Source organism: Mesoplodon mirus (assembly GCF_964341445.2).
Source record: "Mesoplodon mirus genome assembly, chromosome: 12".
Lineage (NCBI taxonomy): Eukaryota > Metazoa > Chordata > Mammalia > Artiodactyla > Ziphiidae > Mesoplodon > Mesoplodon mirus.
The window spans coordinates 23961509-23985857 of record NC_138988.1 but is presented as its reverse complement, the minus strand read 5'-3'; positions in this window follow the sequence as shown (position 1 = coordinate 23985857).

Genomic DNA, 24349 nt, shown 5'->3' with positions numbered 1-24349 from the left:
TTTCAGTTTTCTTTTTTAAAAATTGAGGTAAGGGCTTCCCTGGTGGCGCAGTGGTTGACAGTCCGCCTGCTGATGCAGGGGACACGGGTTCGTGCCCCGGTCCGGGAGGATCCCACATGCCGCGGAGCGGCTGGGTCCGTGAGCCATGGCCGCTGGGCCTGCGCGTCCAGAGTCTGTGCTCCGCAGCGGGAGAGGCCGCAGCAGTGAGAGGCCTGCGTACCGCAAAAAAAAAAAAAAAAAAAAAAAAAAATTGAGGTAAAATTCATATAATATAAGGTTAATCATTTTAAAACAAAATCAACCATTTTAAAGCGAACAGTTCTGAAGCATTTAGTACATTCATAATGTTGTGCAACCACCATCTCTATCCAGTTCCACCCATTTTTATTACATCAAAATATATAAAATCCCATACTCATTAAATATTTACTTTCCATCTCCCCTCCCTCCCCTGCCCTCTCTCACTTCTGGCAGCCACCAATCTGCTTCCTATCCCTACAGATTTACTGTTTCTGGATATTTCACAAGACGGAATTGTAAATATGTGACCTTTTGTATCTGATTTCTTTAACTTAACATGTTTTACCAAGGAAAACATTCATCCGCGTCATAGCATATATCGTACTTCATTCTTTTTCCTGGCTGAATAATATTCTGTTGTATGGATATAGCACATTTTGTTTATCCATTCAACAGCTGATGGACATGTGGGTTGTTTCCACCTTTTAGTTACTGTGAATAGTGCCACTGTAACAGTTTTATACAAGTATTTGCTTGAACATCTGTTTTCAGATCTTTTGGGTATATACCTAGTAGTGAAATTGCTGGGTCACATAATAATCCTCTGTTTAACTTAACAACTGTTTATTGAGCAGCTACACTGTTCCCTGTAGTGTTCTAAGTGCTGACAACACAATATTGAACCTAAAAGATAAAGTCTCTGCTCTCCTGGGGCTTGTACCCTACTAGCAAAGAGACAATAAACAGTAAGCCAGAGAGGTGCATAACTTGTGGTACAAAATGAAAATGAAGATCTCCTTGGAAAAAAATTATTAAGAATTTCAAGATGGCAACAGCAGAGCATTAAACCACATGGAGGACACTTCTAAGCACGGGACTCCAAGAGACTTCACATGTCACTCACCCTGAAGCCAGCTCTGACCAATAAAACATAAATATGGTTATTTCAGCTGTTGAGCACTCACAAGTACACAAAATGGGGTCACGTGATGGAGAACAACCGGGAATGCATGAGCTATTTTGGATAGGTGGTGGGAAAAGTCCTCTCTGAGAAGGTCATATTCAAGCTGAGACCTGGATGATGAAAAGGAAGCAGCTTATCAAGATCTAGGGGCAGGGGCTTCCCTGGTGGCGCAGTGGTTGAGAGTCCGCCTGCCGATGCAGGGGACGCGGGTTCGTGCCCCTGTCCGGGAGGATCCCACATGCCGCGGAGCGGCTGGGCCCGTGAGCCATGGCCGCTGGGCCTGCGCGTCCAGAGCCTGTGCTCCGCAACGGGAGGGGCCACAACAGTGAGAGGCCCGCGTAATGCAAAAAAAAAAAAAAAAGATCTAGGGGCAGAGTATCCAGGCAGAGGGAAGAGATTGAACAAAGCCCCCAAGGCGTGAATGTTCTTGGTGTAGTTAAGGAACCAAAACAACAAAAGGAGGCCACTGTGGCTGGAGCCTGGTGATGTCAGCCTGTGTTGAAGTATGATTTCTACCAGTACACTCCTTGAAGAAGGCCCCCAAGCTCTTACAATCTTAATCAGTAAAAAGTGGGGCCTGTTCTTTGGAATGAAGCCACTGAAGCTGTCTAGGTAACTTCAGGCTCTGGACCCATGGTTCTCACTGAGCAGGAAACGGTACACTTGGTGTTCCCCAGGTCCTTCCTGGGAGGCCCCAGATTTTACTGAATGTGTAAACTGTATTCTGCTTCACAGAGAATGCGTAGGATCTGCAGGAGTGCTAAGCTGAGGCGTGGCAGGATGTGGTGTGTGTGGAAGACAATTTGATGCAAATAGATGATAAGAAGCATACCATAATTCCAACCAGGGCCGAAGACTGTTTCCTGAGATGGACTAAGAATGTGGGTTTCTTTCTTTTTTTTTTTTTTTCTGAATGTGGGTTTCTAAGAGCAGAGTCCTGGAAGTAAAGGCGGCTCAACTGAGGCAAAGAGCACAGAGTGATTTTTGTGCAGACTCTCGTACACACTACCAGACACAGTTAAATGGAAGTAGACACTGCATTGACGTCACTGCTGAGGGCTTCTGTATCTCTTCACTTCTCTCAGCATGCTTTCAAAAGCTCAATACTCATAAAGTTCTGGGAACTGGAAAAATGTAGAGAACATGACTCCAGACAACATTTACAAGGACTATATGGGTGAAAGAGATGTTTGGTTGACCTTGAAGTTCCTTCTGCAACTGGGGAAGCCCCAGCCCAAGAAGCAGGGTTTACGCCCAAGCCAAGAATTTTCTGGAGCCATGAGGGCAGGGGTGGGTGAGTCAGAGAGGTGATGCAGTCCAGAAGGAATCTTTTAAGAATTACTGTAAAATCAATGGTTTAAAAAACTGAGTTAATGGGGCTGGAGACTGGGGGAAAAAAAATCTATATTTGCCAAGTCTTCCCTAAGCAGTATTAGAAATGCTGAGAGAAGAGCAGTGAATATCATCTAAGAGGAGAAAATGAAGATATCAGATCACAGAAATGATTGAGTGGGAGTATAAATGCTGCACAAGTTTTGCATGAGTAAATGTTTCCCAGTTCTTTTTGGTAGATAAGCACTTTGTTATTTTAGATCACTCTGAATAACTTGGACCGATAAATGTGGTCATATTCATTTTAAAGGACATTGTCTTGGTCATTTGAAGCTGCTATAACAAACTACCATAGACTGGGTGGCTTAAACAACAAACATTTATTTCTCATAGTTCTGGAGGCTGGGAGTCCGGGAGTCAGGAATCACGGTGCCAGCATAATTGGGTTTTGGTGAGAACCCTCTTCTGGGTTGCAAACTGGACTTATTGTATCCTCACATGGTGGAAAGAGGGTGTGAGAGCTGTCTCGGGTCTCTTTTATAAGGGCACTAATCCCATTCATGAAGGCTCCAACTTCAGGAACTAATTACCTTCCCAAAGCCCTCCCTCCCCCCACTAATACCATCACATTGAGGATTAGGATTTCAACATATGAATTTGGTTGTGGGGGGAGACAAATGATTCAGTTCATTGCTGACCACATCAGGTTCCAAAGTGGACTTCATATTTATTACTTCTGTTAAAGTAGCAACTGGTGAGAACATTTCAAATAGTTTCAGCCATGCCTGGGCATCCAGTTATAAAACAATTCTTGGCAAGATTCAAAGTCCCGGGCTTCTCTGGTGGCGCAGTGGTTGAGAGTTCGCCTGCCGATGCAGGGGACATGAGTTCGTGCCCCGGTCTGGGAAGATCCCACATGCCGCGGAGCGGCTGGGCCCATGGGCCACGGCCGCTGAGCCTGCGCATCCGGAGCCTGTGCTCCGCAACGGGAGAGGCCACAGCAGTGAGAGGCCCGCGTACCGCAAAAAAAAAAAAAAAAAAAAAAAGATACAAAGTCCCAAATCCTTTTGCCTTGTTTGACAGGCATTGCTGAATCAGCATTCCATTCAGATTGTGCGACACATAACTTTTGTGTTTTTTAAAATACTCATCATCATTTGGCAATTTTTTTAAAATTCTTTGAAAGTGAGGTACCTAGGGAAAATGTTATATCCTTATTTTGAGCTAAATATAACCCCTCCAGATGGAAATCAAAACTAGAAAATGTGCCATCTCATTTTAGTTCTCTCTTTTTTTCCTTCTCCTCTATGATCGTAGAAGAAATTCACTGAAAACCAGCTAAGTTAAAAAATATTCCTCACATTTATTTTTCCCAGTGAGTAAAATTTGAAAGTTAAGTTATTTTATAAGTGAGAACTCTGAAAATAATCATTTTTTAATTGTTCTGGAAAAAAAGTGAAGTTATAATAATCATAATAATAATGTTCTACAAATATAAAGTTAATTTTTGTGTGATTGAAATTTAATCTGAGAACATTAGCTTCCTATGATCTGTTTTAATAGGAAAGGTAGACTATTCTTATGCACTTTTAACTTTTGAGAACTTTCTATTTAAAAACTGAATAATCATTCCACTTTTGTAAAAAACATGTGTATATATGTATTTACATGCAAAAAATGAATTATGGAAGGGTATATCCAAAAATTTATGTAATCATCATATCTAGGGGTAAGATAAGGTATGCTTTTTTTCTTTTCTTTTTTGTATTTCACATTTTTAAACAATGATATATATTATTTGTTTAATATGGGAGGAAAAGAGAAAACTAATATAGGCGAACTAGGGGTCAGGGTCTTGGCTATAAACAGAAGGCATACTCAAGAGTTTCATCAAAGAGGGTTGAACTGAGTTCAATCACTTTGTAGAGAGGAGTGGGCAGGGTTAAGAAGTCAATCGTTCATGATGAAGTACCCAAGGACGCAACATGGGAAGCTGTTACAACCTTTACAAAAGGCCAAGGAGAAGGAACGTGATTACAGAGTCTGGAGAAAGCTTGAGTCTGGCAGGATCTTGGCAAGGCAGAGACTGAGTTGGGGGAAACAATTATGCCAGCCCCTATTTCTTCCCCCAATCCAATCCCACTGGTACCTGGCTTAGGCCCTCTTAAGAGGCGGGCCTCAAGAACACAGAGCTGGGCAGAGCCCTGAGCATGACGGATGTGCCCGCGCAACTGGAGAGACAGCAGTGCAGGCAACCACGTTCTAAAGATACATTGTCTGCTATGCGCCATGTCTCTTGTACCTGTCTGCCATTTTGAAAATCTTTTTCTTTTATTATCCATTAGTTTCTTCTTTTTGGCTCTTCATGGAATGGAACTAAATTCTGTGTGTCTGTATCAGAGACCAGTCTCTGAACATGGGAACACTGAGAACTGAGTGTAGTTTAATAATCATTTCTTAAGGATATATGTGGAAGACATCTGTTATTTTTTTTGTCTATCCTTCATTCCTTCTGGGCAACTTTTTCTGCCCACCTCTACTTGATGGAGCCATGAATCACGAGTACTCATTTCCTTTGCCATGCGGGGGCATGTGACCCAGCCTGGCCAATCAGCCTGCTCCATCTCCTTCTATATGGGGATAAGTGGATACAGGACCCCACTGGAGCCACTCAGAGACCTTTCCCAAGGACTGGTATGGATGCTGAGAAATAAAGATCTTTCTCCTTCTGAAATCAGGAACTCTAAAGCCTAAATTTGGAGCGCTCAGCGGCTGCCTTTGCCACCATGTAGAGAGCCTTTTGGTGAATGCTGCCAACACAGAGGAAAAGAGAACTGAAAGACGGAAGAAGATCATAGGTTCCTGATGACATCACTGAAGCCCCTGAACCCTGAAGCACCTGAAGGTAGAAAATCCCTTAGAGACTGCAGTTTTATGTTTAAGTTTTCTTTTCTGCTTATGTTACTTGGAGGTGTATTTCTCACACTTGAAACTGAAAGTGTCCTGAGTAAACAGAATCTCCAATGAGAAGGATGAGGGTGGTCATTGCTACTGTTCATGGTGCTCTTTCCTATATTGTTTTCATTTATTCTTATAATAACCATTGAGGGAAATAATATTCTTTTTTTAAAATAAATTGATTTATTTTATTTTACTTATTTTTGGCTGTGTTGGGTCTTCATTGTTGTGTGCGGGCTTTCTCTAGTTGCGGCGAGCGGGGGCTACTCTTCGGTGTGGTGCGCGGGCTTCTCATTCCGGTGGCTTCTCTTGCTGTGGAGCACGGGCTCTAGGCACTCGGGCTTCAGTAGTTGTGGTGTGCAGGCTTAGTAGTTGTGGCACATGGGCTTAGTTGCTCCGTGGCATGTGGGATCTTCCTGGACCAGGGATCGAACCCGTGTCCCTGCACTGGCAGGCAGGTTCTCAACCACTGCACCACCAGGGAAGTCCAAGGGAAATAATATCCTTATCGCCATTTTCCCGGTAAATAAACTGAGGTACAGAGAGGTTAAGTAACTTGCTAACGGCACTAAGGGACTAAATTGTCATTCAGATCCTGGTTGGCTCGACCCCAAACCTATGCTTTTAATAAAATAACTATGCAATTTATCAGCTGGGCCAGGATACTTTTATACTGACACTGGAATAATTAAACACAAACCAGGACTGTCCCAGGCCAACTGGGGTTCACCTAGCTCTTCACCATTCTACCATGATTCTTCTGTGCCCTGCTTTACTGTTGAGGAAACTGAGACATGGATAAGTAATTTATCCAAGGTCACATGCTAGCACATGTCAGAGCTCCATGGGTAGGAGGAGAAGGATGAGGGAAGGGAGCGATCGGTGACAAGTGTCTAGTCTATGACCCAACGTGAGGCTTTTCAAGGTTCAGAGCTTCCTCATTCACAGATCAGTACAACAGCCCAGGTGATCAAAGTTAAGGCTGTGATAAAGGCTTGTCTCCACATCTCCAAACCAGAGGAACTTGACGTACAAAGGTGACTATTAAAAGGTAGCTTTGTGCTGTGAGAACAAAAAAAGTATGAACTTAAAAATGCATAATTATGAAAAAATGTATAATATGGCACCTAGAAGAACAGTAATTAACAGGATGAAATCGAGACAGTATCAGAAACTATGAGATAATAGTAAATGAGGACATTTCCTTCTCTCCATCCACTTGCTAAACGGTCTGGATTATTCAGGAGTTATTTGGACGATATTTAATAGACCCTCTGTGATTGCGGTAGCTGGTGGTAGAAATCTGCAGCTCATACTATCTTTCCTTTGGGACTCTTGTGTGTGTGTGTTGAGGGAACGTCTGGCTGTGCTATGTAACTATATGGTCATATCTCTAAGGCAACACTAGGAAGCGGGTACTCTTATTATCGTATTTTACAGACAAGGAAACTGAGGCTCTCTGAGGTTAAGGAACCTGGGCTAGGCCATTCATCCAACCGTTATTTTGTCCACCCTTCTTTGGGCCTGGGTATGTGGTGGAGTGCTGAGCATGCTGTGATGATGGTGTCACCTGTAGTAAGGCCACTGTCACTGTGGCCCTCGCAGCAAAGAAGATGTAGAAATGGATTTAATCCAAGTCAGCCTGACCCATGGCTCCATTCTGTCTGTCAGCCCCAAATAACAAGTGTGGTGTGAACATGCTAAGCTATGCTGGTCTACTCTGCTGGGTGATAAGGAAAAGAGGGGGAAAGACAAGGACAAAAGATGTTGGGACAGGGCTCAGATTGTGCACATTCTCAGCTGATAAACTGTGCTATGCGGGAAAGCACTATATTTAAAATGCATCAGTGACTTCCTGCTCAGCAAAGGAAACAATCAACAGAGTGATCCCAACCTATGGGATGGGAGAAAATATTTGCAAACCACGTATCTGATAGGGGATTAATCTCCAAAATATATAAGAAACTCCTACAAGTCAACAGCAAAAAAACTAGAAACCTGATTAAATGAGCTAAGGACTTGAAGAGACATTTTTCCAAAGAAGATATACAAATGGCCAACAGGTATATGAACAGATGCTCAATGTCACTAATCACTGGGAAAATGCAAATCAAAACCATAATGAGATATCACCTCACACCTCTCAGGATGGCTATTATCAAAAGAGACAGCAAGTGTTGGTGAGGCATATGGTGAGGATGGGAAGGCTTGCACACTGCTGGTGAGAATGCAAACTGATACACCTACCATGGAAAACAGTGTGGAGGTTCCTCAAAAAATTAAAAAATAGAGCTGCTCTGTGATCCTGCAATCCCAACTCTGGGTATTTAACCCAAAGAATTGCAATCAGGGTCTCAAAGAGAAATTAACATTCCCACATTCAAGACAGCAGTATTTGCAATAGCCAAGGTGTGGAAACAACCAAATGTTCATTGACAGATGAATGGATAAAGAAAATGTGGTATATACACACAGCGGAATACTATTCAACCTTATGATAAAAGGAAACTCTGCAGTATGCAACAACATGGATGAACCTTGAGGGTTTTACGGTGAGTGAAATAAGCCAGTTACAGAAATAGAAAGACGAATACTACATGATTCTGCTTATTTGAGATATCTAAAATAGTCAAATTTATAAAATCAGAGGGTAAAAGTGTGGTTGCCAGGGGCTGGAATTGGGGGGAATGGGGAGTTACTAATAAATGGGCATTAAGTTTCAGTTAAAGAGGGTGAATAGCCTCTAGAGATGTGCTGTACAACATTGTCAGCCTAGAGTCAACAATAAGGTATGTGTACAAATGTGTTAAGTGGGTAGATCTCATGTTAAGTATTCTTACCAAAGTGAAATAAATATTAAAATAAAACAAAATGCACCAGTGGCTTTCCGTTAGCTTGAGGATTAAGGGGAAAAACTCCTTAATGTGGGTTTTAAAGTGTTAAAGAGGCTGACCCTTGGTCACCTGTCTGAGCTCATTTTGACCCTCCCCGGTCCCAGGTCAGCTCTCTGCATCCCACGCTCCCTGTCTCCTGGCAACTTGTTGAGTTCACTGGCTTCTTCCTGCCTGGAAGGGCTTTACGTACGCATTGTCCTTTCCTTCTGCCCTGAGCATTCTCCTCTTTACCTGTCCCACCCTTCTCTACCCACCCTTCTTATCTCCTCAGGGCAGCCTTGCCTGACCATCCTGATCAGATCAAATATCCCCCATGGGAGGAATCCCCACAGTACCTCTCCAGGGTAGAGCTGAGACGTAATTGACACCTTAACATTTACCTGTGTGATTACGATATCTGTTTTCTCAAATACACAGGGAGCTTCTAAAAGGCAGAGTTTGCCTCTTCTTTCTTCTTTGCCCGCTTTTTAATATTTCTGCTAATTTTGTTAAACTCCTAAATGTAGTGCTAGATACATATTTGTTGAATGAGTGAAAGAATGAGTGAACTGATGAAGTTGAGGTGTTGGCAAGTATAAAACAGGGCATCTAAGCAAGTCAGAGAAGCCAAGTAACCAAGTCTGTTTTTTCCTTATCCTTCGGTCCCTATCATGTAGCCCAGTGCTTGAGAGAGCAGTTATCTAAGCCCAGGCTTCTAAAACTTTAATGTTCATACAAGTTCCTCAGGGATCTTATTACAAGGCAGTTTCTGATTCAGTAGATCTGGAGAGGAGCCTGAGATTCTGAATTGCTAACAATTCCTAGGTGACATTGAGGCTTCTGGTTCAAGGACCACTCTTTGCATAGCAAGCCTTGTTGATGAAAAAAATTAATCAGTAGTCAATCTAGGACTTCCCTGGTGGCACAGTGGTTAAGAGTCCACCTGCCAATGCATGAGACACAGGTTCGAGCCCTGGTCTGGGAAGATCCCACATGCCGCGGAGCAACTAAGCCTGTGCTCCACAACTACTGAGCCTGTGCCCTAGAGCATGCAAGCCACAACTACTGAGCCTGCACTCTAGAGCCCGCGAGCAACAACTACTGAGCCCACGTGCCCACGTGCCGCGCCTAGAGCCCATGCTCCGCAACAAGAGAAGCCACCGCCATGAGAAACCCATGCACCTCAATGAAGAGTAGCCCCTGCTTGCCGCAACTAGAGAAAGCCTGTGCACAGAAACGAAGGCCCAATGCAGCCAAAAATAAATTTTAAAAATAGTCAATCTAAGAAAGAAATGGAAATTTTTTTTTTTTTTTTTTTTTTTTGCTGTACGCGGGCCTCTCACTGCTGTGGCCTCTCCCGTTGCGGAGCACAGGCTCCGGACACACAGGCTCCGTGGCCATGGCTCGCGGGCCCAGCCGCTCCGTGGCATGTGGGACCTTCCGGGATCGGGGCACGAACCCGTGTCCCCTGCATCGGCAGGCGGACTCTCAACCACTGCACCACCAGGGAAGCCCAAGAAATGGAAATTTTGATTCAGGCCAAATTGAGGATTATAAGCCAGGAGACAGTCGTTCAGAAATCTCTGAGAACTGTTCTACCTGTTAGAGGACAAAGCACAGTTATATAAGTTTTTGAGACAAGGGGTTATACATCAAAGTAACATATTAACAGTTTACATAGTTCACAAAGGGGAGTAATTGGTCTTCATAACCCCTTACAGGATTGAGAAAGGAATGTTATCTCCTAAGGAATTACCTTGCTGGTCCCAGGAGAAATTGCCTTTTTTTTTTTTTTTTTTTTTTTTTTTGCGAGTAGGCATTCCTGTGTCTTCTAAGGGGATCTAGTCAATATATAATGCAGATGCACAATGCACACTAAAGGGGAAGGGGTAGGGGCTCAAAAGACAGAGAACATTTTATGTTAATTTTTTTCTTATCCTGCCTTAAAAATAATTTCGTTTCCTCAGCGCTAATGAAACGAATAGCGGATGTTGGAAATGCATTCAATATAGCTACCCTACTAAACACCATAGCTTAGCCTAGCCTACCTTAAAGTGCTCAGAACACTTACATTACCCTACAGTTGGGCAAAATTATCTAACATAAAGCCTAATTTATAATAAAGTGTTGAGTATCTCAAGTAATTTACTGAATACTGTACCGAAACTGAAAAACAGAATGGTTCTAAGGGTACAGAATGGTTGCAAGTGTATCGGTTGTTTACTCTGTGATCACATGGCTGACTGGGAGCTGTGCTTGCTGCCCTGTCCAACATCACAAGACAGTATCGTATTGCTAGCCTGGAAAAGATCAAAGTTCAAAATTTAATGTACAGTTTCTATTGAGTATGTATTTCTTTCACATCATCCTAAAGTTGAAAAATCATAAGTCAAACCATTGTAAGTTGGGGACCATCTATAGTTGCAAGAGGATATTGGCTTGGAGTGGTACATCAGTTAGGATGCTTTTGGTTGCAAGTAACAGAAAATGCACCTCAAGTTGGCTTACTTAAAAAATAAAGATGATTTATCTTGTCATGTAACTGAATATAACTTGACAGGGTGGAATGCAGGTACCATTTGATCAAGGTTACAGCTTTGTTTCTCTGTGATTCTCTTGGTGCTCCCCTCCTCTGAGTGCCCTTTCCATTTCTGGTTGACTTCTCTGATGGTGGCAAAATGACTGCAGCTCTTTCAGCTGTCATATCGCTATATTCTACCAACCAGTAGAGAAGAGGTTTTCTGTTTTCCTAGCCATCAAGAAAAGGTCTATTTTAAACTCTGATTTAGGTTATATATAGGGTGAAGTGGAAGGAATTTATAATGTACTTGGCTGAAGTTGTCTTTTAGTTTCAGAAGAGGTGGCTCATGTCGTCCTATCTGGGTGACTGGTCCTGATGATACATAGGTGCTCAAATAATCCCATCTATGTGATTTGAGTGTTTATACCTTCCATGAAGTCACAAACATACATGTGGATCCTTGCCTCCAAGTGTCTACCTAGAGCAGCGATTCTCAACTCTGCCACATTAGAATTATTTGGGAAACCTTAAAAACATAGGTGCCTAGCTTCCACCCCAGATCAAACAAATAAGACTTTCTTGGGGGTAAAGTCCAATAATCCAAGTTTTACAAAGATCCTTGAGTGACTCCAATGTGCAGCCAGGGTTGGAAACCACTTACCTAGAGCAGTGTTTCTAAGTAGTGGGTAAGGGGGAGGATTCTGTCCCCAGGGGACATTTGTCATTGACATTCTATTGACATTTGGAGCTGTTTTTAGTTGTCACAACTGGAGTGGAGTTCCTACTGGTATCTAGTAGGATGGTGCTAACCATTATCTAATTCACAGGACAACCCCCTCCCTCAAACAAAAACTACCTGGCCCAAATGTTGACAGTATGGAGGTTGAGAACCCTTGACCTAGAGGAGCGGTCCCTAACCTTTGTGGCACTAGGGACCAGTTTTGTGGAAGACAGTTTTTCCACGGTCAGGCGGGGGCGGGGGGGGGCGGGGAGATGGCTCAGGTGGTAATGCGAGTAATGGGGAGTGACGGGGAGCGAGGGGGAGCGACGGGGAGCGAGGGGGAGTGACGGGGAGCGACGGGGAGCGACGGGGAGCGAGGGGGAGCGCGGGGGAGCGACGGGGAGTGACGGGGAGCGACGGGGAGCGACGGGGAGCGCGGGGGAGCGAGGGGGAGCGCGGGGGAGCGACGGGGAGCTGCCGATGAAGCTTCGCTCACTCGCCCGCCGCTCACCTCCTGCTGTGCAGCCCGGGTCCTAACAGGCTGCGGACTGGTACCGGTCCACGGCTCGGGGGTTGGGGACCCCTGACCTAGAGGGACAAGATGTTAGAACCGATGATTTATTTGCAGTATATTGTGGCACCCTGGTAGGGAAACATACAGTATAAAATGGTCATTTATTTTCAAGCTCTACTGTACTTAAGAATTAGCAGGAGTGCTTGTTTAAAATGAAGCTTCCTGGGTCCCATGCTCTAAGGTATTGATTCATCCAGTCTGGAACGGGGGTCCAGTCAACTGAAAGCTTATCCTGATAAAATTGATTTGAATACAGGTGTTCCACAGAGCACACCTTGAGAAACAGTAACAGAATGTGCCTTGGTCTTATAAAGCTAAATGAAAATCCTAGCTAGTTCATGATTTTGTCTTCCTTGGAGGAAAGATTGTCTGAAGACAGGGTTCCAGCGCACCGAGAAAGCTCTGGGGATTTTACTGACATTCGTTTTTATAGCTCCGAGGAGGTAATTTCTATCCTTCCTGTGAGTGCTGGGAGATGAGTCAGGAGGAAAACAAGGTTCCCCAGGAGTTCCAGTTTATTCGAGTCCTTTAATGTAATTGTGATGAGCCTGGTCTGAGCCTCCTGGAAGCTCTGTGGCCAGACTGCATTTATCGTCTCACTGTGGTACCTGAATATGAAACCCCTGGGTACCAGACCCTGGCTGCCCGGGAGATGTGGGGAAGAGATAGGAGGCTTCACACACTTCAGCCATCCACTCTGCCTCTTGGGCGGACCCTGGGCCTCTATCAGGGATCCTGCCCTGGGGATAGACCAGTGCTTCAGCAGAGACAGCTGGCTAGATGCCTCTTCCCTTTGCTGCCTGCATTGTTTTGGCAGAGTTTATCCTAAAAATAGGACAGCGAGTCCTGCCTGGATTCCTTCTGCCTGTATTTTCCACAGGGCTGTGCAGTGCCATCTCACAGAAGAGGCAACATTTTGTAAGAGTGGAAAAGAAACCCACTGGGCTTTGGAGACAGAAGACAGCAGTTAAGTTCTGGCTTTGCCTCTGATGGGCCTCATTGACTTTGGATAAGTCACTTAACCCTTGTGGGTGCCTGTAAAAAATGGGCATCTTCTAAGACCAGTCATGTGGAATCAGTATGAGAGTCAAATCAGATAAAATGTTTACCAGCTCTTTGGTAAAGAACTGTATGCGGGTCCCCATTCTGAGCAGATGGTGGTCGCCATAATATTGAAGATGACTTAAGCCCAACATCATTCCTGGCACATACTAGGCAGTGTATGACGCATAGTTAAATTCACTATTTCTCTTCTTGTCTTTATTTTATTAATGACTATCTCCCTGCCAGAATTCCACCAAGGCAGGGGCGGTGTCTAACTTTTTGCATACCTGTTCACCTCTACTTTCTAGCCCAGTGCCTGGTTCTATAAATATTTGTTGAGTTAGTGAACAAATGAATGAATGAATGAAAAACCAAGTCAAATCAACAAAGGTTTTGAGGATGCCTCCCATATGCTAGGGTTTGGTGGTCAGGAATTATCTGTGGGCAAGAAATAAAAACCCAGTCAATAATGTGAACTGAAAAAAAATAAGTAAGGCTGGAAGTACAGCCAGGTCTTGAGGGTTAAGATGAAAAACTCGAAACCAGCACGCTCCAATCAGCGAGTTCATTTGCCCAGACTATGTCTCCCTCTCTCTACCCCCGCTCCTCTCTCATCTCACTTCCTCTCTGCAGTGCGTTTCATTCTCTTTACCTTCATACTGGCTCCTTCTGCTTTGAACATATTTGAGACCAGACAACTCCAGTCTCTCATTTTAAGCAGCAACTCTTATTTAATATATTTTTATTTTTTATAAATTTATTTTATTTTATTTAGTTTTGGCTGAGTTGGGTCTTTGTTGCTGCACGCGGGCTTTCTCTAGTTGTGGCGAGCAGGGACTACTCTTTGTTGTGGTGCAAGGGCTTCTCATTGCGGTGGCTTCTCTTGTTGCGGAGCACGGGCTCTAGGCATGCAGAGTTCAGGAGTTGTGGCTCGTGGGCTCAGTAGTTGTGGCTCACGGACTCTAAAGCGCAGGCTCAGTAGTTGTGGTGCACGGGCTTAGTTGCTCCACGGCATGTGGGATCTTCCTGGACCAGGGCTCGAACCCGTGTCCCCTGCATTGGCAGGTGGATGCTTAACCACTGCGCCACCAGGGAAATCCCTGCACCAACCCTTATTAATCAGAATCTCTGAGTGCCAAACCGAAATTTCCCAGAACATAATTAGGAGTGTCTCAGCTTAGGGAAGGAGTTCACTCCAGGTCCAAACAGCCGTGATGGCAGAGGCAGTGTGTGTCTTGCGGGAGATCCTCTGACCCGCCTCTCACTGTGGAGGGGCCCCAGAAGCAGAGACACTGAGGGAAGACACTGATCGGTTCTGTCAGAGGGGAAATGGAGGCTGAGCAGAGATTCTCAGTAGAGATTATTGTGTCTGGAACACAGACAACATGCTGAGCTCTGGGGCAAGTATCATTCATTCATTCCAGGAATATTCACTGGATGCCTACTGTGTTCTGGTCACTGTTCCAGGTGCTGGGGATCCAGCAGTGACAAGGAAGACAGTCAAGAACTTTGCCCTCCTGGAACCCTCATTCTACGAGACAAACAATTGTACATTACGGCAAACATGAACACGAGCAGGATACCAGTTCAGATAGTGGTAAGTGCATGGAGGAACTGGCAATATGATAGTAGGTGATGGGGCATGGGGTGGGAAGGTTATTTTTATTTATTTATTTATTTTTTTGCGGTATGCGGGCCTCTCACTGTTGCGGCCTCTCCCGCTGCAGAGCACAGGCTCCGGACACACAGGCTCAGCGGCCACGGCTCACGGGCCCAGCCACTCCGCGGCATGTGGGATCTTCCCAGACCGGGGCACGAACCCGCGTCCCCTGCATCGGCAGGCGGATTCTCAACCACTGCGCCACCAGGGAAGCCCGGGAAGGTTATTTTTAATTGCCATTTAGAGTGTTCTATTCTGTCATACTGGCACAAAATATCCAAAATAGTGCCAGGATCTGGTTGTTCTACTTACAAAGAAGGACGTAAGAGTCCAGAATGTTCCTTGCAATTCTCCCTGTGCTTGTCATGATATGAGGAACAATGGGGGCGAAGCATGGAACTTGGACTGGATTAGGGACAACCAGGCCCAGGAGTCACCCTCACTAACCCTCTTTCGGGACATATTAACACAGCTCTGAGTGGCTCAGGACAAACCACATTCCAAGAGCCACCTGCCTCTGCTTGCTTTGGAGGCCTGCCTAGTGCAGGCTTCAGGGGAAGTAGAGGGTGTGCAGTGGGAGAGCTGTTCATCTGTTTATCTCAATTTCAAGCCTCTTGGACTTTCCCCAACAGCTTCCATAGAAAGGATGCAGCAAAGGGTGAGTCTATTCTCTCACCATCCTCAGAAATAACAGCAGCTAAAGTTTACTGAACACGTAACACATGCAAGGCAAATAACTATTCTGGCCACAAATTTCAGTTCGAGAGAAGGTACGCCACACCACCAAGCAATACGGACACCATCTGGGTGTCCAACAGTTCAACTCAATTCTGGCACTCTCTACCGAGAGATAGTACCAGATTCCACAGGTTAAGGGCTCAGTCCCACACCTCATTAACATAAAAAAAGACACCTTTGTCACTCTTATCACTTAGGAAATTCCAAGGGTTTTAGGAGCCCTCTTCCAGACATGGAGATGAAGATCAAATATATATTTCTTATTATAAATCACAATATCACAGCTATGTTCTAAAAGCTCTACATGTATTAACCATTTCTGTGAAGTAAATCAGTGAAAAACAAATATCGTATATTAACACATATATGTGGACTCTAGAAAAATGGTATAGATGATCTTATTTGCAAAGCAGAAATAGAGACACAGACGTAGAAAACAAATGTATGGACACCAAGAAGGGAAAGGGGGGGTGGGATGAACTGGGAGATTGGGATTGACATATATACACTATTGACACTGCATATAAAATAGATAACTAATGAGAACCTACTGTATAGCCCAGGGAACTCTACTCAATGCTCTGTGGTGACCTAAATGGGAAAGAAATCCAAAAAAAGAGGGGAAATATGTATACGTATAGCTGATTTACTTTGCTGTACAGTAGAAACTAACACAATATTGTAAAGCAACTGTACACCAATAAAAATTAATTAAAAAAATAAATGTTAGGTGATTAGACAAACCAAAAAAAAAACCATTTCTACAATTATACTATGAGGTACAATTATACTATTCCCATTTTACAGTTGAGGAAATCAAGGCACAGAAAGCTTATATAACTTGCTCAAAGTCTTGTGGTAGGGACTTCCCTGGCGGTCCAGTGATTGGGATTCCACTCCTGCCTCCACTGCAAGGGTCATGGTATTGATCCCCGGTTGGATAACTAGGATCCCTCATGCCCCATGGCACGGCCAAAAAAAAAAAAGTCTTGTGGTAGAACTAGACTTCAAATCCAGACATTCTAGCTCCCAAATCCATGATTCTTATGAATAATATCTGGTCCCAGCTGACTCAGACCCCTGTCTCTAGCTTACCTCAAAGTAAGTACTGAACAACTAAGTGACTACATCAAGCTTACTATTTCCACTGAATCTTCTACTAAGTAAGTGCCATATGCAGGTCCAATATCTTTCAAAGCTCCTATTCAAATACAGAAAGGGAGAGTGAAAAACCATAGATACCAACTCAAATGCAGAATGATTTTTTTTTTTTTTTTGCAACCTTTCCATCAAACCATATAGCCTGAAACCCACTGAGGGGACAAAGAATTGTATTGTACTTGTTTTCATTTACAGGCAAGACTGGACTCAGAGATTGTTCCACAAATGTGAAAAATAAGAGTAAAGTATTAAAATACTTAGACTAGAATGTAACCACAGTAGAGTGTCAGGCACCAGTAAGTAAGCAGTGACGCATTTGGAGGCAGACAGCCTTTTGATGCTTCCAACTTAACTGCAATCCTTGGTAGGTGTTGTGGAATCTCTCAGCTGAGCCCAAGTCTGATTTTGCTAGATGGAACTGGAGAGCTGGTGATTCTTTCTTTTCTCCTACTTCTTACTTAAAAATTTTTTTTTAATTGAAATCTAATTCCCATACCATAAAATTAACCTTTAAATTCTAGTATACTCACAGAGTTGTACAACTGTCACCACTAATTCCAGAACATTCTCTTCACTCAAAAGTGACCTCCCAGGGCTTCCCTGGTGGCGCAGTGGTTGAGAGTCCGCCTGCCGATGCAGGGGACATGGGTTCGTGCCCCGGTCCGGGAAGATCCCACATGCCGCGGAGCGGCTGGGCCCGTGAGCCATGGCCGCTGAGCCTGCGCATCCGGAGCCTGTGCTCCGCAACGGGAGAGGCCACAACAGTGAGAGGGCCGCGTACCGCAAAAAAAAAAAAAAAAGACCTCCCAAAAGATACCGATAAACAGTCAATCCCCATTCCCCCCCTTCCCTTAGCCCCTTGCAACTACCAGCTGACTTTCTGTCTCTCTGGCTTTACCTATTCTGGACATTTCATGCAAATGGAATCAGACAATATGTGGTCTTTGCGTTTGGCTTCTTTCACTTAGTGTAAGTTTAAGGTTCATCCATGTTGTAGCATGCATCTGTACTTTGTTCCTTTTGATAGCTTAATAATATTCTATTGTATGGATGTGTAACCGAAAGTGAGGTCTGGCTGCTCGCCGCTCAAAAGCCAATAAAGAAGACAGGTTGGTGGAAAGGAAAGTTTGCTTTATTTTGGATGCCAGCAACTGTGGCGGCGGAGGGCAGATGCCTGTCCAAAGGCCTACTCCCCCTGACTAACAATCAGTGGGCAACAGCTTTTATAGGCAGAGGGAGGGAGATACATGCAGAAACAGCACAGGCAGCTGACAGTCATCTTGAAATTGGTCATTGGTGGTCTGACCAGCGTCATCTGGATTGTTTCAGGTACAGTTAATCTTCAGTTCCAGGGTCGGTTTGTTTCCATTTCTTGGAGGCCACTTCTTGGAATTGTGGCAGCTATGTATGGCTACAGTCCGGTCATCATGTAGTTCACTTCTTCCACCTGATGAGGTTTCAGTATCTATAAGACAGCTCACAGGGTGTGGCTCAGAATATTACCTGTAGCCCTTAAAGAAGAACTAAAGGTCCTTGAGTATGCTTACAGACTAAACTATTATTATTTGGTCTCCTACGACCGTTTTCCTTTGTTTCTGCATTTTCTCACTTCTCTGATTAAACTTATTCTTTGGCTAAACTTTTTCCACAGGCAAAAGGCAGGCTGAGGACATGGGGGAGCAAGGACCATAGGGTCCTGCTCCATTTCAGATGTACCCCATTTTATTCATCCATTCATCAACTGACGGGCATTCGGGTTGCTTTCATTTTGTGGCTATTATGAATAATATTGCTACCAACATGTAACTAAAAGTTTTTTTGTGGATGGTTATTTTTAGTTCCCTTGAGTACAAACCTAGGTGGTATTGTTCCTCTTTTTGGTTATATGCATTGATTCTTATAGGTATTTTGTTTACAAACTGTTATATTGGGTAGCTTTTGTGTTATTGGCTAAAGGAAAGTACGGATTTATTTCTCTTTATATGTGAAGAGGCAAGGGGAGAAGGGAGAGGTAGGGACAGTAGAGTTTTGTCACCTAACCTTGTCTCATGAATTGGTCTTGAGTCTCAGGGTGGAGAAGAGGTAGGTAAGAGCCCAAGAAGTTCCTGAAACACCTGGTAATACACTGTGCACAAGCAGGATACTTTGGGACCCGAGGGACTGGATTCAGCATGGTGGGGACCTTCTCCCCATATTGATGCTGGAATGAGGGACAGCAGAGAGGGCGCCAAGGGACATGAGCTGGTGGGCAGTGGCCTCCACAAGGAGGCCAGCATAGGAGTACGTGCTGTGACATGACGAGGCTCAGGTCCTGCTTTAGGGGGTAAGAGTCAGCCTGATTTGGGAATGAACCTCTGACCCACAGGCTGGCAACAACCGGGACCGCGTCCACATGGCCCTACCTCAAAGGCCCTGTGCAAATTTGAGTTGTTACTTTTTGCCTTTTAGGGAATTCTAGGCCTGACAAGTATGTAGGTTTGACCCTAATGAAGAAAGGAGGGGCTTCCCTGGTGGCGCAGTGGTTGAGAGTCCGCCTGCCGATGCAGGGGACATGGGTTTGTGCCCCAGTCCGGGAAGATCCCACATGCCGCGGAGTGGCTGGGCCCGTGAGCCATGGCCGCTGAGCCTGCGCGTCCGGAGCCTGTGCTCCGCAACGTGAGAGGCCACAACAGTGAGAGGCCCGCGTTCCGGTAAAAAAAAAAAAAAAAGAAAGGAAAGATGGAAGCATCCATGACTTTTAAATCCTCATTTTTCTACAAAGCCCGGTGTTTTTCACGAGTGTTTTACAGACTGGAAGAAAAGAGATTTTGTACAGAGATTTTGTACCGTGTGAATTATTTTGAGTGTCTGGTCTCTGACAGGAAAGCCAGGGCTGAGTCCTCAGAGTATGTTTTATGCCAGTCCATTAGAACGTGTGCCTTATCGATGAACCAATAAAGCATGCCCTGCCTGAGCCTTGTAATGGAATCTCCTAATTCATAGTTAATATTCAGATAAACCACCACCCCATTAATCTGATTTCCCTCCTGTGGTAATTGCTGTTTAATTTCTATTTTATTAGCCAAGATTGGTAAATCTTGGGAGCTTCTGGTCCCAGGCATTACTCTGAGTCTGCTGTATCCTTCAGTGTTTGGAAGTTAATGATACCTTTCGGTAAACAAGGAAGCCTGTAACGTCTTCACTTTCTGTGTGCTCTAATCTTTAAGAAGCCCTTCCACAAGCTGATGTGGGCCCTGTTTCTGCTTGGGAAGGGAGGATGAGGCAGGTACCACGAAGCCCCATATTTAACTCATGTGGAAACGGAGGCTTGAATAGGATCTTCAGCAGCAAAAAACGAGTCTTGATCCTGATTCTCTCAATTCTACACAAGTCCTTGTGCTGCCTATATAAGATTTATAAGATGTTAATAATGAAAGTTGTAATGTGGTTTTATTGACTTAACTTGTCCAATCAGTTCTGTCTCCCATTTCTCCACACCCACTCCCTCCCCTCAAAGCCAGTGAGTAATTAGAGTACTTCAGACTCTAATGCTGGGAGCCAAAACACTGTCAGGATGACTGATCTATTCAGTTGAAAGAAAATAAAGTTCTGCCCAATCAAAACAATTTTTAAAATGCAGACACGAATGTGTAAGGTGGATGCATTTATTCCCATGATACTTGCCCCCACCTTCCCTTCCAAGACTGCAAAATGAATTATTCTACACGCACAACAGTCTGTGACAAACTTGAATTGACGTATTGGGTTAATAAACTATTATGAAAATCAATAGTAATTAAAGGAAACACTTCGCTGACAGAGTTGACAGAGTGGAATGTATTGGCAAGTTCTGAATTTTCTTTTTCTCTCTAACTGCTCCCTCTGGCTGTCGTGGCTTTCAGTTGTTCATTAGCCAAATATCAAGAAAGTGGATCTAGCCTGGGTATTATTGGGTGATTTCAATTACTGAAAGCGCAAATTGGGGTTTTGTTTTCTAAAGAACTTCTCTAATCTTGCATTTATTCCTTTAAACTCATCATTTTGTGCTATGATTGGGGGTTACATAGAAAGTGGAGGATTGTGGATTCCTAAATGCACCAAGAATCTCTTCTCTCTTCCATATTCTCCTCCCACCATCACTGACCCTGACTCCTATGGGGAATGTGAGTGAAATAGAGATGGAGAAACGCAGAATCTAGGTAAATAATGGAAAACCCATCAGAAAATTTTCTTTGACTATTAATGATTCTATGACCAATTTGGGGAACATTTGGAATGTGTAACTTCATAGGTCTAGTAAGGTATAGATACTTTGATTAGAAGTTAGTGAATTTAGGTAAACTGACTAGGAAAATACTGCTCCAAATCCATGTCTTTTCTTCAGCGAGAGAGTTTTTGTTTACCTAAATTATCTGGATAACAGACATGATTTTTTTCATTCACATCCATCCATCCACCTATGGGAAACATACTGCATGCCTTCTACATGCCTTTAGGCATTCAGTAGGTCTTGATGATACAGAGACACACAATCCCAACCTCAAGACCTTCAGTCATCCACCCCTCCATCCGAGCCATCAACCCACACACGCTCACACACTAAGGAGATAGAACGTAAAAAGGAGACAATTCAATGTGATAAGTGTTTGGAAAAGAAAAATAAAGGATGGTTACAGAAGGTCATGGCTGGTCTCCTGGAATTCATGGAAGGCTTCCTAGGGTGTATTAGTTTGCTCGGGCTGCCATAATGAAGTACCACAGACTGGGTGGCTTAAACAACAGAAATTTATTTCTTCATAGTTCTAAAGGCTGGAAGTCCAAGATCAAGGTTTCGAAAGGGTTGATTTCTCCTTGGCTTGCGGACAGCCACCTTCACGCGGTCTTCCCTCCATGTATGTCTGCGTCCTAATCTCTTCTTATAAGGACACCAGTCATATTGGATCAGGGTCCACCCATATGACCTCATTTCACCTTAATGACTGCTGTAAAGGCCCTATCTCCAAATACTCACATTCTGAGTACTGGGGGTTAGGACTTCAACATATGAATTTGAGGGCCAACACAATTCAGTCCATAACACAGGGGACGTGCCTTTTAAACTGGGACTTGAAGAAAAAGTAGGATTTAGTCAGGTGAAAAGCTGGGTAAGAGGGAGGCCATTCTGTGCCAAAGGTACCCATGTATCTCTCAAGGCAAGTGGGAGAAAGTGGCAAACCGCATATACTTTGGGGTGGCTAGAGCCTAGATGTGACATGGAAAGCAATAAGATTTGAGGCTAGAGCATGAGAAGAGCTGGACTGTGGGTGTCCCTGCCATCCAAGTTTAGGTTGGGACAGTGGGGTACATGGAAAGATTTTAAGCATAAGACGGAGGGCCAGATTTATATTAATCCAATGTCTACAGGCCACTGATGGGTGCATGTGCACATGGCACGAGCCTTGCACAAACAATCGGGAGGCTGTTCACCTTTTGCAGAAGGCCACGAGTTGTGGAGGTGAGGAGGGTAATAATCCTCCTTGCATATGTAGGTGCAGTTAAGGAAGCTCTTTCATGCAGAGAGAATTTGGTTCAATCCTCCACATTCACATCTGAGAAAACCACGGCTCAGGGAGACAGAGGGACTTGCCCCATGAAGCTCACAAAGGTAGCAGGTGGGGTCTGGATGGGGCCTGGATTAGAACTCTGGCCTCTTACCTCTTTGCCCCAGGCTCTTTCTAGGAAAACAACTTCCTTTCGGAGGGGTGAACTGCATTCTCTAGCCTCCTTTCCAAAAAGCCCTGCAGCACATATTTCTCTGTGGTCTACTCCACAGCCTTGTTAAAAATGTTCACCCTTTTAAGGAAGAAAGAAAGCTGTCATTTGAGAAGCATTTACTGCCATAATTACAGCCACAATTTGGTGACGTTGAGTAAGAAAACCCCAATGACTTAAAAGACAAACCACACTCCATATGCCACAATCTGTCAGGAGCCAGCATTTGACAGAAAACAGTTAGATGGAAACTTTCCTGCTGTATTTTCCAAAGAGATAGGCATCTTGCAGGGAACCACTTTGATACAGCGATTTTTCTCATTATTGGGTTGTGTTTATTCAACCACTTTTATGTGCTGCCTTCTCATCTTCCCCCACCCCACCCCATCCTTTATGGAAACCTTTGCCCCAAAGGGTTATAGCCTCCCAGAACTCTGGGTACCATTAGCAAGACCTCACCTCTTTCTTTTCATCTTTGTCATCAGACTGTTTGTGGTCCCCAGGACTGTTTTTTCCAAGACCCAGACCAAGAAACTTTCGCATTATGTCCCAGTAACTCCCACACAACAAAAAGAATCAGAAGAGGAGATGAAGGTGGTTATCTCCATGCCCTGCCAGCCTGAGACATAGCCAAGGTTTCTACCTTGCCCACCTCCTTCCTCTTCCTTTGTCTTTATGGTTCCATCCCCCGCTTTCAATATACCCATTGTCTCCAAGGCCTCTCTGCTTTGACCAGAGTCTGACTGACCCCCACATTTAATCTAAAGTTTTGCATAGTAAATCTTTTATGCTAGAAATGAATATACTAAGAATCATTCCGTAAGACCAGTGGTTCTCAACCACGAGTGATTTTGTTCCCTGGGGGCATTTGGAAATGTCTGGGAACACTTTCGTTTGTCACAACTTAAGGGAAGGGGTGTTAGTAGCATCTAGTGGGTAGAGGCCATGGATGCTGCTAAACATCCTGCAATCCACAGGAGAGCCCCACAGCAAAGAATTATCTAGCCCCAAATGTCAATAGTACTGAGGTCAAGAAACCATGATTTAGACAACTAATACTTAAGAATTTATTCTATGCCAGGCCTTATTGTATAAATAAAGGATTTGTGATAAACGTGCATTTTTGCCCTGTAAAAGTTCACTGTTTAGAGGGGAGTATATAAAATTTAGACTGTTTTTAGCTGCAAGTAACAAGATTCCCAAAGATTGGCTTAAAGATAATTTTAATTTTCTCATGTAACAAAAATATGAAAGTAGGTTGCTTTATTGGATTGGCCAAAAATTTCGTTCGGGTTTTTCCATAACATCTTATAGAAAAACCCAAATGAACTTTTTGGCCAACCCAATAGGATTGGTTAACGGAGCAACTCAACGATGTCAGGTATGGGTCAGCTTCTCCAGAATATTTTTGGCCTTCTCCTCATGGTTACAAAATGGCTGCCACAGCTCCATTCTTGCAAGACACCCCCCAATGAAGGATAGATGAAAGGCATAGGGGATCTCCTCTGAAGTATCCATTTTTTTCCTTATAAAGGAAAAAAAAATCTTTCCAAAAGCTCTCCAAGCCCAGTAGGCTTTCTCAGGCCAGAATTGGGACACTTGACTGTTCTTAAACCTTTCAGGGAAAGTTGGGAAAGTCTAGGTAGTGACTTAGACTAGGAATTAGCAAATTTTTTCTGTAAAGGGCCATGTGGAAAGTATTTTAGGCTTCGTGTGCAATATATGGTCTGTGTTGTGCATTCTTTTAATTTTTATAACCTCTAAAAATGTTAAAACTATTCTTAGCTCAATGGGTCATAGTTTGCTGATCCCTGGAAAACTTGCTTTCTAATA